The sequence below is a fragment of the Stomoxys calcitrans genome, chromosome 3 (genome assembly GCF_963082655.1).
Source record: "Stomoxys calcitrans chromosome 3, idStoCalc2.1, whole genome shotgun sequence".
NCBI lineage: Eukaryota > Metazoa > Arthropoda > Insecta > Diptera > Muscidae > Stomoxys > Stomoxys calcitrans.
Window position 1 is genome coordinate 48,112,341 of NC_081554.1, and position 16,218 is coordinate 48,128,558.

The 16,218-nt window shown below is 40.7% G+C and overlaps 1 protein-coding gene across 1 annotated transcript in view; it reads left to right on the forward strand.

The window, feature by feature from the left end:
* Positions 1-887: 887 nt before the first annotated feature.
* Positions 888-16,218, forward strand: part of LOC106082776 (transient receptor potential-gamma protein) — a gene marked incomplete in the record, with an annotated part of 109,873 nt that continues 94,542 nt past the window's right edge. The window contains 1 exon segment of the mRNA XM_059365203.1: positions 888-919.

Below are 16,218 nucleotides of genomic sequence, written 5' to 3' on the forward strand. Positions count from 1 at the left end.
CGGATATATCGCAAAATATTAGAACCTTCGTCCTAAGTAGGAACCTACAAAAGTTTAACCAACAAAAGTTTGGCCTGAGAACCCTAAACCCCTTTGTGGGGTTTGCTCTACTTACCTTATACCGAAATATAAGACCCTTCGTCCTAGGTAGGAGCCTACAAAAGTTTAACTTAAAAAAGTTTGACCTGAGAAGCCTAAACCCTTTTAGGGGTTTACTCTACTGACCGCATACCATTAACCTAACGTACAATTTCCCACCCCCCATATCATGACCCTAAAATTGTTCCGCAGTGCTATTAGTGCATTTGAAATTTACAAATTCTTGCAGTTCTGTGTTGGCCATTGTTCCCCTGTCGAAACACCATCCATTCACAACGGCATCAAATCAAGTTTATCGTGATCTTTGTTTATAACTTGTGAAAAAAAAAAAAAAATACATGGCGTATTTGATATCCATTTAAAATTTTTATTTCTCGTTTTCCCATTTCTTTTTTTTTTTTCTTTCATTATTAAGTATTTATAGACGAAAGCAATTTACAAATTGTTTTGAATAAAACGCCCATTGGTACGCTTGTTTTCATTGGAATTGCCCAAAACATTTTCCACCTTTGCTACGATCATTGCGTCGTGGTGGTTGTTGGTTGTATTGTACATTCCCAAAATGGTTTGAATCATAATTTTTTCCATTGTCCATTGTTGAAAAGTGTTCTTGTAAACAACGTTTGACGAGGTGCTTTTACTGCTGCTGCCAACGGGTGCATCATCATCATCATCATAATTAATTCAAAGGAAGTGCATTTGTATCGAAAGCATTGAGAGCAAGTTGTAGGAGATCAGAATTTTGAATTGAAACAGCGTGGAGGTGCTAAGACAACAGTCGCGTTCTATTGCTGCCCTCAAGAGGAAATCACAACTCAAGGTAAATATTTTGAGATGATACTTTTACACATTAATTATAACATTTGATGGCGAAATGTGCGATTGGAAGGGGTAAACTAGGAAAAACATGCCATAAAATACAAAACAAGATGCAATATTTGTTTTTAATGAATAATAGCAGATATACAGAAGTGAACTCTTTTTTTTTTTTCTTGGGACGAGCCTCTTTACGCTTCGGTTTGGTGTAAAGTTTCAGGAGCTTTTTGGTTATCATGGTAAACAATTAAAGTACATACTCTAGGTATCTCTCCTAATGATTAGTATAAATTGAACCTCAAACAAGTAAAAGCGCGTTAAATTCAGCCTGTTCAAATCTTATATACCCTCCAACATAGATTTGAATGACTTTTTCAAATATATGGGAGCTATGTCAAGTTATAGACCGATATTAACCGTAAAGTCATACAAATATGCCACGTTCATAATTTCAGCCAAATTGTATAGTATATGCGTCCTCAAGAAGTTAAATCGGGCGATCGGTTTATACAGGATATATCATCGTTTAGTAAATGCGCCCTCTAGAGGCTCAAGAAGTCAAATCGGGCGATCGGTTTATACTGGATATACCAGTTTATAGATCGATTTGGCCAATAATTGGCACTGCTATTGGAAGTCAGAGCAAAATGTAATGTGAAAATTTTCAGCCAAATCGGATAATAATAGCGCCCTCTAGAGGCTCAAGAAGTCAAATCGATAGTTCGGTTTATATGTCAGCTATATCAGATTTCAACCATTCTTGACATGGCTGTCAAAAGTTAAAGCAAAACACTTCATGCGAAATTTCAGCCTAGTCGTGTAGTAAATGCGCCCTCTAGAGGTTCAAGAATTCAAATCGGGCGATCGGTTTATATGAGAGCTATATCAGAATGTAGACCGATTTGAACCATACTAGACATGGCTGTTGGAAGTCTTAGGAAAACATACTGTGTAAAATTTCAGCCAAATTGGATAATAATTGCGCCCTCTAGAGGCTCAAGAAGTCAAATCGATAGTTCGGTGTATATGTCAGCTATATCAGATTATCAGCCGATTTTAACCATTCTTGACATGGCTGTTAAAAGTTATAGCAAAACACTACATGCGAAATTTCAGCTATATCGTGTAGTAAATGCGCCCTCTAGATGTTCAAGAATTCAAATCCAGCGATCGGTTTATAAGGGAGCTATATCAGAATGTAGACCGATTTGAACCATACTAGGCACGGCTTAGCAAAATAAAACGTGCAAAATTTCAGTCAAATCCGATAATAATTGTGCCCTCTAGAGGCTCAAAAAATTAATTCGTGAGATAACTTTATATGGCAACTATATCAAAACATAGACCTATCTATGCCATCTACAATCTCAACCGACCTTCATTAAAAAGGTATTTGTGCAAAATGTCAAGCACCTAGCTTTACTCCTTTGAAAGTTTGCGGGTTTTCGAAGGACAAACGGGCGGATATCGTTAAATAGACTTAGAATGTCAAGTCTATGAAGAAAACTTTGTTGGGACTCAGATCATTATTTCGTTGAGTTACAAACGGAATGACGATGTTAGCATACCCCCATCTTTTGGTGAAGGGTTTAATAGCATGTAAAATTTTGCCCCCGTCTTGAACCGCGGCTCAGTTCGTCTATTGTCAGCCTTAACTGCAAATGGTTCGATTTGTTCCGACTGACGGGTAGCGCGCAAATATAAGAACCTATGATGCGGAATGGTAATTATTTGATAAGCAGCGAGAAGTAGCAGAGGGACCCAAAAAGTCGACACGGAAAAGGATTGGCAAATGAATGATCCATAGTTTCAGGTTTGGAGAACACCTGGTAAGTCAATGACCTCCAAATTCAGAGCTAAAAATCTCCGCAACTGAGTTAAAATATAGTAACGAAACAATTGTAGCTCCTATCTACGAATGCAATGAAAAAAAAAAAACAAGTAAAAGCGCGTTATATATGTATAAGCCCTCAACCAAAGATCGCATTTGACTCGTTCTTTGAATGACTTTCCAATATATAAAGGAGGTGCTTCTACAGATACAGATAGACTGTGCTTGTCATGACTATGAGAAGTCATAAAAAATAAAAGCAATTAGCCCAATCAGCCCAATAATTGGGCCCCCTAGAGCCTCAAAAAGTCGATTTTGCAATTGGTTTATATGGGAGCCATATTAGGTTATAGACAAATTTAAATCATACTTGGCACGGCTGTTGGAAGCCTAGAAAAACTTTGCGTACAAAATTTCAGCCAAATCGGTTAAGAATTGCGCCTTCTACGAGTAGAGGCTCAAGAAGTAAAATCTGAAGATCGGTTTATATGGCAGGTATATCAGGTTCTGAATCGATTTGGATCACACTTAGCATATTTCTTGGAAATCAAAACACAACACTTTGTGCAAAATTGCTGCCAAATCGGATAAGAATTGCGCCCTCTAGAGGTGTATAAACCGGGAGATCGGTTTATACGGCAGCTTTATTAGATTATGGACTGATTTTGACCACACTTAGTACAGTTGGAGTATATGTAAGTCTTAGGCATATACTCCGAAATTCTGACAGGAGGCAAGGGTGGTATTTATACCCAAGCCCGGAAAGGCTAGTTAGGCCTTTTGTGTCGCATAACTTGCCTAGCCGGGCTTGGGTATAAGTACCATCCCTGCCTCCTGCTAGGCTTTCGGAGTATATAACTAAGATTTGCATATATTTCGAAAGCCCGGCAAGGCAAGTTACCAAAGGCCTACAGACCTATAAGCGTTACGTCCACTCTACTCAAAACCATGGAACGTATTCTAGATACCATGATAACGATAACAATATCCGGCGAACTGCACAAATACAAACATCATGCCTATGTTAAGGGAAGGTCGCTGCATACTGCCCCATACGTGGTTGTGCATAAAATAGAAGAATCATTCGATGCCAAAACGCACACACTGGCGGTATGCAATGACATCGAGGGGGCTTCTAACAATGTGCGGACCGACACACTGGTCCAATCCTTAGACCAGCATCGGGTGGACCCGGCCCTTAGAGACTGGACAAACCATATGCTAAGGAACAGGTGGATAAATTGCAGGTCCCATGACAAAAATATAAGGAGAAAGTGGCACAGGGCACACCACGAGGGGACATTTAATCGCCTCTTCTTTAAGTGACCACCATAAATAACCTATTACGGATGCTGACTGAGGAGGGATTTGAACCCGTCTGCTATGCAGGCGATGTTATAAAACTTCTTAGGGATAATGATCCGAATAACCTATGCAGAAGGGCCGAAAGGGTCTTGTATATGGCATATGACTGGGCTAGACCCAGGTTTCTCAATGTTAACCCAGAGAAGACTGAAATATGCCTGTTCACGAGGAAGATGAAGGTGGGCCAATTTGACGCACCACATTTCTTCAACAAAACGATTTCCATATCTGAGAAGGTCAAATTCTTAGGAGTGATCTTGGGTAGGAAACTGAATTGGAAGCGCCACATTCAGAAACGTACTGAGGCTCACAGATGTTGGACACTGTGTAGACGGGCCGTATGTATTCGTAGGCTCGAAATGGGGCCTGAATCCGAGGATAGTCTACTGGCTCTACAGGAGCGTGATTAGACCTATACCTACTTATTCCTCAGTAGTTTAGTGGACTTCTATGGAGAAAAAGTGCATTATTATGACCATGAGACGACCCTTGACGTTGAGGGTGAGGCAGGGCTGCCAGCGGCATAGTCTTGGACTGACCCAGTATTGCCATCTGGAGGATCATGTTACATAGATGGATCAAAGCTAGAGAACAGAGTGGGCCTGGGGGTCTGCTTTGAGAACCCAAGGTCTGAGATCTGTTTTACAATAGACTGCCTGACCATAATAAGGTCCTGCAGGCGGAGATCCGGGCGATCACAGATTGCGTGAGATGGTATGGTTTTCAAGCGAGGACATCGAATACGAACATCTTTACGGACAGTAAAATGGCCATAAGGGCAACAACGATCAGGACGGTAAGATCACGAACAATTTTGGAATGTATGTTGGTTCATGTCAGGTAGTGTGTCCCCACCTAGAACCGGTGTATTTTAGCTGCGAAAGCCGGGCAATGACATAGGAAATGCTCCAACATCTCATCATCTTCCCCACATGCCACACACACCCTATCACTTGCCGCACCGATTTTGCATAAGTGATCTGGTAGTCCTATGTGTCCCGTTATGACACCAAAAACTATACTGACCTCCTCTTACTTCCTTTCTGTAATAGCCTCGTCTCTCACGATCCGGATCACCCCATTTGTCGCCCACGCCCTTAAATTGGACTGGGTCGACCCGAAAGGCTTCGGGTTAACCAAGTTTATCGATGGTAGTTCTGTGGCTTTCACTGCCAAATCGTCTGCCCTTTTATTCCCCCTTACTCCGTTATGGCCCGGCACCCAAACGATGCGGTCAGGCAGTCTAAAACAGATCTCAGTCCCTGGGTTCTCAATGTAGACCCCCAGGCCCACTCTGTCCCCTAGCTTTGATCCATTCGTGTGACATGATCTTCCAGACGTCAATACTAGGGTTCCGTCAGTCCAAGACTTTAGAGCTCTATGTTAGCTATTATTGCCTGAGGAGACAGCTCTTCGTAGTTCGGAGGCGGCATTCTGACAGACATGAATATCATTCCATTTCGTCTCACAGAGCTGACGGGGCCACACTGGCGCTGCATAACCTACCACAGACCGGCCAATTGCTTTGTACGTTGTCAACAAGGGTAAATGACTTGAGGACCTTGTTTCTTCTTTTGACTTTATCGCAAATAGCTGTGACATGTGAGGAGAATTTGTAAGAGCTGTCAAATGTAACACCAAGTATTTTGGGACACTTGATGGTCGGAATTGTCACTCCGTCGACATCACTTTCAGCTCCCTACGCACCTCATGCGTGCATGTAGTGAACAATGTGGCTAAAGATTTGGTCGCAGATATCTTCAAATTTCTTTCAGAAAAATAAGAGGCAAGTTCGTTGAGGTAAATGTTTTACCTACCGCAGATGTCATCAATGGGTGGGGGTCTTGATGATCGTACAATCATCTGCATATGATACGATCTCTATGCTGTCAAGAGGGGGTGAAATAGAGGATAGGTAGAGGTTAAACAGTGCCGGGGGTATCACACAGACTTGGGGAACACCCTGTTTCACTCTACTGTGTTTCTGTTTCTTATCCCTAAATTCCACAAATGACTGGCGACCACACAGATATGCCCAAAAAGTAATTGCGGATTTTTTGAAAGAAAGTAAATGCATTTTAAATAAAACTTAGAATGAACTTTAATCAAATATACTTTGTTTACACCTTTTTCTAAAGCAAGCTAAAAGTAACAGCTGATAACTGACAGAAGAAAGAATGCAATTACAGAGTCACAAGCTGTGAAAAAATTTGTTAACGCCAACTATATAAAAAATCCGCAATTACTTTTTGGGCAACCCAATAATTCGCTAGCCAACGTTTCAGGCCTGGCTGTAGGGACGTGTTGGCGATGTCCTCCAATAGTTTGGCGTGGCTGGCCGTGTCGAATGCCTTTGATAGGTCCAGTACCACGAGGACCGTCCCATCTCATAGACAGAGCTGATGGAAGCCACGACAAATGTGTGCGATGATGGCATGCAAAGCAGTTGTTGTGCTATGCAGTCTTCGAAATCCATGCTGATGCTCGGCTAATCCTATGATAATATGATTGTGGTGTTATAGCTTTGCATAACACCACAATTATAGCTTATCATATTATCATAGGATGGGGGTACATTAAAGCCTATGTGTTATTAACCCACATTACCGAATATGTGCCTATGGTAGCCCCCAGCATAAAGCCTGCGATTGAAGGTAAAGATAAATGAAATGATCTAATTAATATCTGCTCTCCACGGCATTTCTTTTATCCAGCTGGGTGAATGGAAAATACCTAGGAATTGTTTACTCTTCATTAAAAGAGGACCCATCTTAATGTTCCCGATCGTAAATAATTAATTTTATAGTTTGTATACACACATATATAGTTTGATAAACATAAAAGTCTATCAAGTGTTAAATTTTGTTTACATTAAAGAAAACTCAAAAGAAATGTCGATCGACAACAACGAAGCAAGCCAATCTGTTTGTAAATGATATGAGCATGGAATGACTGAACAAAGTTGCAATTATTTGTGAACGTGTATATATGTTCTATTGCTTGCTTTCCCTTATATCCAATCCCAGGAAGCCAAATCAAACGCTACGTGCCTTCAAGGCGATCAATAAGGCAAATAGTTATTTGGGTTTATATGAGGGAACTGAAACTGATGATGAATTATGCTAAAACTGATATATAGCACATTTGGTGAGAATAAAAAGAGGCAAGCCAAACTCCCAAGGTCATCGGGTAAAAACCGTTTCTTTGAGGAAGCTAAGAAAATCAATTAAAAACAAGTAAAAATGTATTAAGTTTGGCCGGGCCGAATCATGGGAACGCCATCCATGGATTTTGTTAAAAATTTCCACAAATGAACTTTGTTAAAGACTTGTGTGTATTTTACGTGCGAAATAAGGCAAAAGTTCAAGATTCTAGAGGCCAAAGAAGACTTATCGGAAAATCGGTTATATGGTAGCAATATGAGGTTAAAGACCATTTATCCCGTACTTGGCACGATTGTTGAAAGTTACAACAAATCATTCCTTGCAAAATTTCAGCTAAATCGAATCGATGTCAAATCGGCAGCTCGGTTTATACGGGAGCTATATCGGGTTTAAGGCCGATTTGGACCGTACTAGGCACAGTTGTTGGAAGCCGTAAAAAACACTTCGTGCAAAATTTCGACCAAATAGGATAACAATTGTGGCTTCCAAGGGCTCAAGATGTCAAATCGGGAGATTGGTTTATTTGGGGGCTATGCCAGGTTATTGCCCAGCCTACCCGGGATAACGATGAGCATGACACGGGCTGGAGCTTTGAGCTCCGACTTGTGTGGTGTTCATCGCAATCACGGGAAGATTAGCTGAAAGCTACCGTTCACAGGTTGCGTATAGTGGAAAGCTTCGTTTTTATGTGGAATAGCTGCAAATGCCAGCCGCGTGCAGTCAGCGGTTTCGCGAGGAGACTTTCAGTGAGGAGTCTTGTGGCACTGGCTCTTACTAAAATACTGTGTGGCAATGATACTCGAGATGACAAGGCGCCTTCAAATAACCAATGGTTAACATCAGCGTCTGTTGCCATGTTAGGGGCGTTTGGAGGCTAGCGTCGGATCTTTGTGCAAGCAGCTCGCGACATCGAGGGATATACGTGCAATCCCACAAAAACCCAAGCGGTTGGGGCGCTGGTTCAGTAACGCACCCCCGGAAAATTATAAGAATTTCTTTGAGAAACAAAAGAATGGGATGAACGGACCCCCCTAACGTTGATGACCCACGCAAACGAAAAAACACCATGATTTGCGGATCTGCACCTGGAATGTCCGGACTCCTTATAGAGAAAGTGCAGTATACGCATTGGCGGATGTATTGGAGAAGTACAAGGCAGATATTACCGCCCTACAGGGAGAGCGATGGACCGGGAATGGCGTCACAACAAAAAAAACAGCATGAATTTGGCTGTGGATTTGGGGTTAGTCGAAGACTGAAACAGCTTGTCTCCAGCTTTACTCTGGTGGTTGAGAGGCTAGCCACAATCCGCATAAAAACCAAATTTTTCAACGTCAGCCTTATTTGTGTCCATGCCACGACGGAAGACGAGGACAAGCAGACCAAGGATATTTTCTTCGAGCGCCTAGAGAGAGAATACGACCCATGACCATGATATTAGAATCGTTCTGGGAGATTTTAATGCGAAAATAGGGAAGGAAGACATCTTTGTTCAAACAGTCGGAAAATTTAGCTTCCACAAGATAACGTCCGATGATGGGTTGGGGCAAATAGATTTCGCCGCGGCAGAAACATGGTAGTTAGCAGCATCAGATTTCAACATAAAAAAATTAAAAAAGCCACATGGTTGTCACCCGAACAAAACACGTGAAACCAAATTAATCATGTTGTAACAGGTGGACTGCATTCATCCACGATCGTTCCGTGGAGTGAATATAGATTCAGATCATTACTTTGTTTCAGCAAGGGGTTCGCACCCGTTTGAGCATGGCGAGGATGGATCTGACACCGCACGGAAGCCGGACATTGAAAAGCTGAAAACACAACAGATGGCAACGGCATACTCCACTCGATTGTCCCAACTGTATGATGAAAGCAGTCCTTGTTCCGATGGTATAATGGTGTAGTGGCAAACCATTGCCCACTCCATGGAAAATACCGCGAAATCCGTACAGGGGTACAGGAAGCCTCTTCCAAAGAACCCATGGTACGACCAGGAGTGTCGAGATGCTACTAAAGCCAATAATGCAGTATACAGAGCAACCCTGCTATCAGTAACAACGCGCCGGATGAAGGAGAGGTATCGATAGGAAAGTAGAGAGAAGAAAGGTTTATTCTGCAGAAAGAAAAAGGAAATGGAACGACGTGAGTGTGAGCGAATTGAAATGTACAGGAGTCAGAATGAAGTCCGGAGATTCTACCAAAGAACTTAACATCAAACCGATGGCTTTATTGCAGGTACATCCTCCTGCAGAGACAAAGAAAAAAATCTGGTAACTGACATAGAAAGTGTGCTGAGAATATGGAAAGAACATTTTACCCAACTGCTAGTGTCCGAAGAGGATACTGTAGAACCAATCCCTGATGATAGTCTAGAATGTTAAACTCCTACTCAGAATGAGCTACAAGTAGCAGTGACCCGTTTAAAGAACAACAAGGCAGCATGAGCCGATGGGTTGCACGCTGAACTATTTAAGACTGAAGGCGACACGCTGATAAGGCGTATACATGCGCTATCTGGCGTTCTTCTAGCCATATCCCATGATTGGAGCCTCAGCATTCTATGTCCCGTATACAAAAAAGGAGACAAATCGGAAAGTATCTGCTGCCGAGGAATAAGTCTCCTCCCCATCGCATACAAGTTATTCACGAGCGTACTTTGTGAAAGATCAAACCCTAAAGAAAAAGATAATTGAGTCCTATCAATGCGGCTCTAGACCTGGTAAATCCACCAGATATTCACACTGGGCCAAATTCTAGAAAAGAACCGAGGAGGACAAATCAACTACAAAGCCGCTTTCGTTAGCCCTACACGTTCAAAGGTATTTCAAGCCATGTCTGAGTTTGGTATCCGTGCAAAATTAAAAAGACTCTACAGGATGACACTTGCTGAAACACGTTCCTCAGTAAGAATAGGAACAATCTCTCTGAGTCATTCAATACCAAACGAGGTTTCAGCTAAGGAGACAGCCTATCGAATGATCTGTTGAATATGCTGCTGGAAAAGATTATGCGAGATGAGGATGTGAATAGATATGGCACACTACTCACAAGAGAACACATGCTACTCGCCTATGCGGACGACATCAATATCTTAGGTCGGTCACCGGAAGTAGTAACTGCAGCATTTGAAAGAATCAAAAGAGGGTTAAAGAAAATGGGTATGGTAGTATCAACTGCCATAACGCCGTGTACATCCCAGCAGGTAAAGAAAATGGGAAAAGTTGATTACCACAAATTTGAGATAGTTTTGCTAATGGCACAATGGTCTGTCATAGCCAATTCAAGTAGAGTAATATCAGGTTATTGATCAAATTGAACCGTACTTGGCACAGTTATTAGAAGTCATAACCAAACACTACATGCAAAATGTCAGCCAAATCCGATAACAATTGCGGCTTTCAGCGGTTCAACAAGTCAAATCAAGATATCGGTTTATATGGGATCTATATCCAAATCTGAACTGTTATGGGTCATTTGCTATCCCCAATGACCTACATCAATAAAAAGTCTCTGTTTAGCGATTAGCTTTACGCGTTCGACCGCGACGGATGGACCGACATTATTGGATCGACTAAGAATGTCAAGACGGTCAAGAATATATACACTTTAAAGGGTCGCAAATCAATATTTCGAGATGTTACAAACGGAGTTTCCAGGCTAGTATACCCCCCATCCTATACCCACCTACATAGGATGGGGGTATACTAGCCTGGAAACTCCATTTTTAACAACCTCGAAATTAAAAGGGATTATATAAGGACTCTTAAGATAATAGGCAAACTGGCGGATTAACTTTAAAAAAGAGAAGATCACTCAATTATATTTCCCTTGGGTTCGTAAATCATTATTTTGTATTGAATTAAAATCAATTTGTGTTTGTTTGTAGGTTTGTTTGTATGTTTGTGTGTTCCCTATAGACTCAGAAACGGCTGAACCGACATAATGCACAGATGGTGTATAATGACCCCATGGTGAAAATAGGGTACTACATTTTTTTTGATATCTGAAGGGGGGCGGACCCTCCCCCTTACCCTAATTTTCAGAAACGCCAGATCTCGGAGATGGGTGGTGCGATTAATGCCAAATTTTGTGTGCTATCATATAGTACCCTAAAAATAAAAATTTGGTATCCAAATTTCGGATGGGGTACCTAGGGGGGCTGCCCCACCCTAAAACCTACCAAACATATATTTAGACCAATCACAACAATATGGGACTCAAATGAAAGGTATTTAGGATAAGAAAACGTATCTGGTATCCAATTGTCGGACCAAGTGCTAGGGCGACCACCCCAACCCACAAAACACCCCTAAATCAGACATATTTACCGACCATGGCAATATGGGACTCAAATGAAAAGTATTTGCGAGTAGAATACGAATCTAATATCCAAATGTGGGATCACGTTTCTGGGGGTCCATTCCTTCCCCAAAACACCCCCCAAACAGGACTTTTTAACTGACTATTGGAATATGGGGCTTAAATAAAAGGTATTTAAGTGTAGAATTCGAATCTGATAACCAAATATGAGACCAAGTGTTTGGGGGGACCTCTCCCCAAAAACATCCGCCCAAGTGAACAAATTTACGACCATAGGAATATGGGGCACAAATGAAAGGTCTTTAGGAGTAAAGCGCGAATCTGATATCAATATTCGGGAAAAGCGTCTATGGGACCACCCCGTCCCCACAAAACCGCCCAAATAGGGAGTATTTGCTGACTACTGCAATATGAGGCTCAAATAAGAGGGTTCTTAGAGTAGAACACTAATGCGATATATATTTGCAAGGCCAACTCACTGAGTGGCCGCCCATCCCCCAAAATACCCAAGCCGGTCATGTTTGCCGACTATGGAAATATGGGGCTCAAATTAAAGGTTTTTGGGATTAGACCACGTATCTGATATCAACATTAGGGGCCAACTGTCCAGGGGACGTCCCACCACTATAATAACCCCCACTGGATGTATTGGCTCACCAAGACAATTTGGGTCTTAAAGAGAGTGGAACTAAATATCTATAATTTTTAGGGCCAATACCTCAAACCGGATATATATGCTGACTTTTGCAAATAGGAGTTTAAATGAGGTTAGAAAACGAATTTGATATCCAATTTTGAGGCCAATGACAATATGGGGTTCAAATAAATAATATATAGTTATATGAGGATAGAGCACGTTGCTGATATATTTTCCGGGGTTAGTGTTTGTGGGAACCCCAATCCCCAAAACACTTCTAAATCGGGCATATTTACCAACAATGTCAATGTGGAGCTTAAATGAAAGGTATTGGGGGGTAGAGCAAGAATTGATGCCCGCTTTCGGGACCAATTTTCTGGGGGTATACCCCTTTCCCAAAACACCCCACAAACAGCAATTTTTTACCGACCATCGCAATATGGGGCTCAAATAAAAGTATTTGGGAGTAGAATACGAATTTGATATCCAAATGTAGGACCATCTATTTAGGGCATCACCCCTTTCCCAAAACACCTCCAAAGGAAAAAGATTTTTCGACCATGCCAATATGTGGCTCAAATGAAAGGTATCTGAGATGCGAAAACGAATTTGATAACCAATTTTGGGGCCATGTATTTGGGGGACGCCTTATCCTGTAAACTCCTCTTAAGCCAATGGCAATATGGGCTTTAAATAAATGGTATTTGAGAGAGAGAAGAGCACGATGCTGATATTTTTTCAGGGCAAAGTATTTGGGGGACCACCACTCCCCCGAAAGTACCACTGAATCAGACATCATGGGAATATCGGGCTGAAATGAAGTATTTCAAGAATGGAGTACACCTTACATTCAATCTTAAATTCGTAGACCAATAAAGATCATATGGAATTCAGGTATTAGCCAAGCGATATACTATTTTCGTAGCATGGTATTTCACTAAAAGATCTTTAATTATCGAAAATAAATATTTCAAGGAAATTTGTGTTCCATATAAAGTAAAAGAAGACGCAGCGGAGCGGGCCCGGGTCAGCTAGTTTTAATATTGGGTTGCCCAAAAAGTAATTGCGGATTTTTTAAAAGAAAGTAAATGCATTTTTAATAAAACTTAGAATGAACTTTAATCAAATATACTTTTTTTTACACTTTTTTTCTAAAGCAAGCTAAAAGTAACAGCTGATAACTGACAGAAGAAAGAATGCAATTACAGAGTCACAAGCCGTTGAAAAAATTTGTCGACGACAACTATATGAAAAATCCGCAATTACTTTTTGGGCAACCATATATAACAATTAAAAATATTCGATTAACATAACCACACTTTTTATGGTCGTGGCTATAACTGAAACAAAAACATACATTACAGACTATGCCCATGTATGGCTATTACCATGCCACTACCATTGGCCATTGCTTCCAAATAAAATAGCAAATATCGGTCAAGCCTATTGCCAGGCAAATGTCCTTGCGTTGATGATGAGGGCACTGCACTCAGGCGACGAATAGTGTGCATTTCGTTTTTTTTTGCTGTGTAAGTTAATTTCATTTTGAGTGTGTTTTTCTATGCCTATGTGGTTGTTGTTTACCTTGTGACATTTTAGTTGCTCTTTCAGGACGATAGCAGGAAAATTTTCACATACAAAATAGCCATTTTTTAATGGTAAACATGCAATTGTTAAACCTACTCAGTGGCGGAAGGGCATGTGGTAAAGCAATTTTGTTGGGCCTATCAAGGCCAGTGCTTCTAATTCCAAAAAGGATAATACTTTTGAATTGAAATAAAAGTTTGGCAAAAATGTTTTAAAAGTTTAAATATGACCATGTCAGAGAAAGTTTTTGATTGAAATAAACATTTTAATAGAAATATAATTTTTATAAAATTTTCTAAAAAAATTAATTTTTTTTGACAATATTTGTGAAAGAAATAAAGGTAAATAATTGAAACAGAGCACCCTACAGTCTGCTGCCGGACAATATCCGATTGCATGAATTATGAAAAAAAAGAAAAAAGTTTATAGAATTAAAATTTGGGAAGAGTTCACACGGCGCACTGTGGGAGAAAATCGAAAAAAACTAGTAAAAAAATATGCCTTTTGAGAACGGATACAGATAAGACTGGAAATTTGAGATGGTTGAAGCTGAGTTGTTATCGAGATCAAAGGCTCTACGTCGTCCGGGGGCCTTTTGACAGGCCCTTAAAGTTGGTAACCTCGGCATTTTGAAAAACTGTTCTGGCTGCTAAATATTCATTTGTAGTCAGATTTTAAAATTCTGATTTTGCTGGATAGTGCCCAAAAATCCCTACAAAAAAGTCCGCTTGAGCTATACAATATCTCCACTGGTTTCGGGGATATACGAGTTTTTATTGGATTGCCCAAAAAGTAATTGCGGATTTTTTATATAGTCGGCGTTGACAAATTTTTTCACAGCTTGTGACCCTGTAATTGCATTCTTTCTTCTGTCAGTTATCAGCTGTTACTTTTAGCTTGCTTTAGAAAAAAAGTGTAAAAAAGCATATTTGATCAAAGTTCATTCTAAGTTTTATTAAAAATACATTTACTTTCTTTTAAAAAATCCGCAATTACTTTTCTTCTCTATCCGTTCCCACACGGCTTTTTTTAAACTAATTTTCTCGATTTTCTCCCACTGAGTTTGGCCAGTTTGACTCACTGTGACAAGTTGGTGAGAATAGAAGGGTAGGTGAGAAGGTAAAGAAGAAGCGTTAAACCCCAGATCAAACCTAGAGGTATGATAAAAATCGGACCACACATGGTTGCCCGTACAAATTTTTCGAAATGTCGATGATACCACCTAGGGCCTTGAAATTTGGCACTCGTTCTTGCAAATACCTCATCTTTAACCATTCCAAATTTCAAAGAGAGATATAAAGAAAAAACGTAAACCCCCAGATCAGACCTAGTGGCAAGATAAGGAGATGTAAGAAAAGAGTAGGAGGCAAGCAAATATTCGACTTGACCACATGTACGTACAATCTCGGAGGAGCACTGATGCAAGTCCACCAAAAAGTGTCTACTCGGTGTGTCCGAACCAGGAGTCTTTTTGCTTTCCACTCACATATGACTGCGTTTGTACACTGATAAAAATAACAGTTAAGAATGTTTTAAGTTCGGCCGGGCCGAATCTTATATAGCCTTCAAGATCCAAGATCGGTTTATATGGCAGCTATATCTATATGCGCCCTCTAGTGGCTCAAGAAGTCAAGATCCAAGATCTGTTTATGTGGCAGCTATATCAGGTTATGGACCAATTTGAACCATACTTAGCACATTAATTGGAAATCATAACATAACACCTAATGACAAATTTTAGCCAAATCGCACGAGAATGGCGCCCTATAGTGGCAAAAGAAGTCAAGATCCAAGATCGGTTTATATGGTAGCTATATCAAATGGGCCGATATGGCCAATATACAACCCCGAGCTACACTGATAACAGTGATAACGACCTACAAACCGACCTACACCGATAAATATTTGTGCAAAATTTCTAGCGACTACCTTTACTCCTTCGAAAGTTAGCGTGCTTTCCACAGACAGACGGGCGGACGGACATGGCTAGATCGACTTAAAATGTCATGACGATGAAGAATATATACTTAGACGAATATTTCAAGGTGTTACAAACGGAATGACGCAATTAGTATACTCCCATCCTATGGTGGAGAGGTATCAACCGATGTCATATAAACCGATTTTTGGGTCTTGCCTTTTTGAGCATCTAAAGGGCGCAATTCTTATCCGTTTTGGAATTTTCCACGTGAACCTGATATAGCTGCCAAATAAACCGATCTCCCGATTAGACTTCTTGAGCTTCTAGAGGGCGCAATTCTGAAATTTTGCATATGCAAGATCGCTCAAATCATAGAAAACCCGACTTCCCCATTTTGAAGGAGTGTGCTATAAACTCGCACATGAACAAAGCAAGTTCTGGCATATGCCAGGTTATAACTTCTGCAATGGTGCTT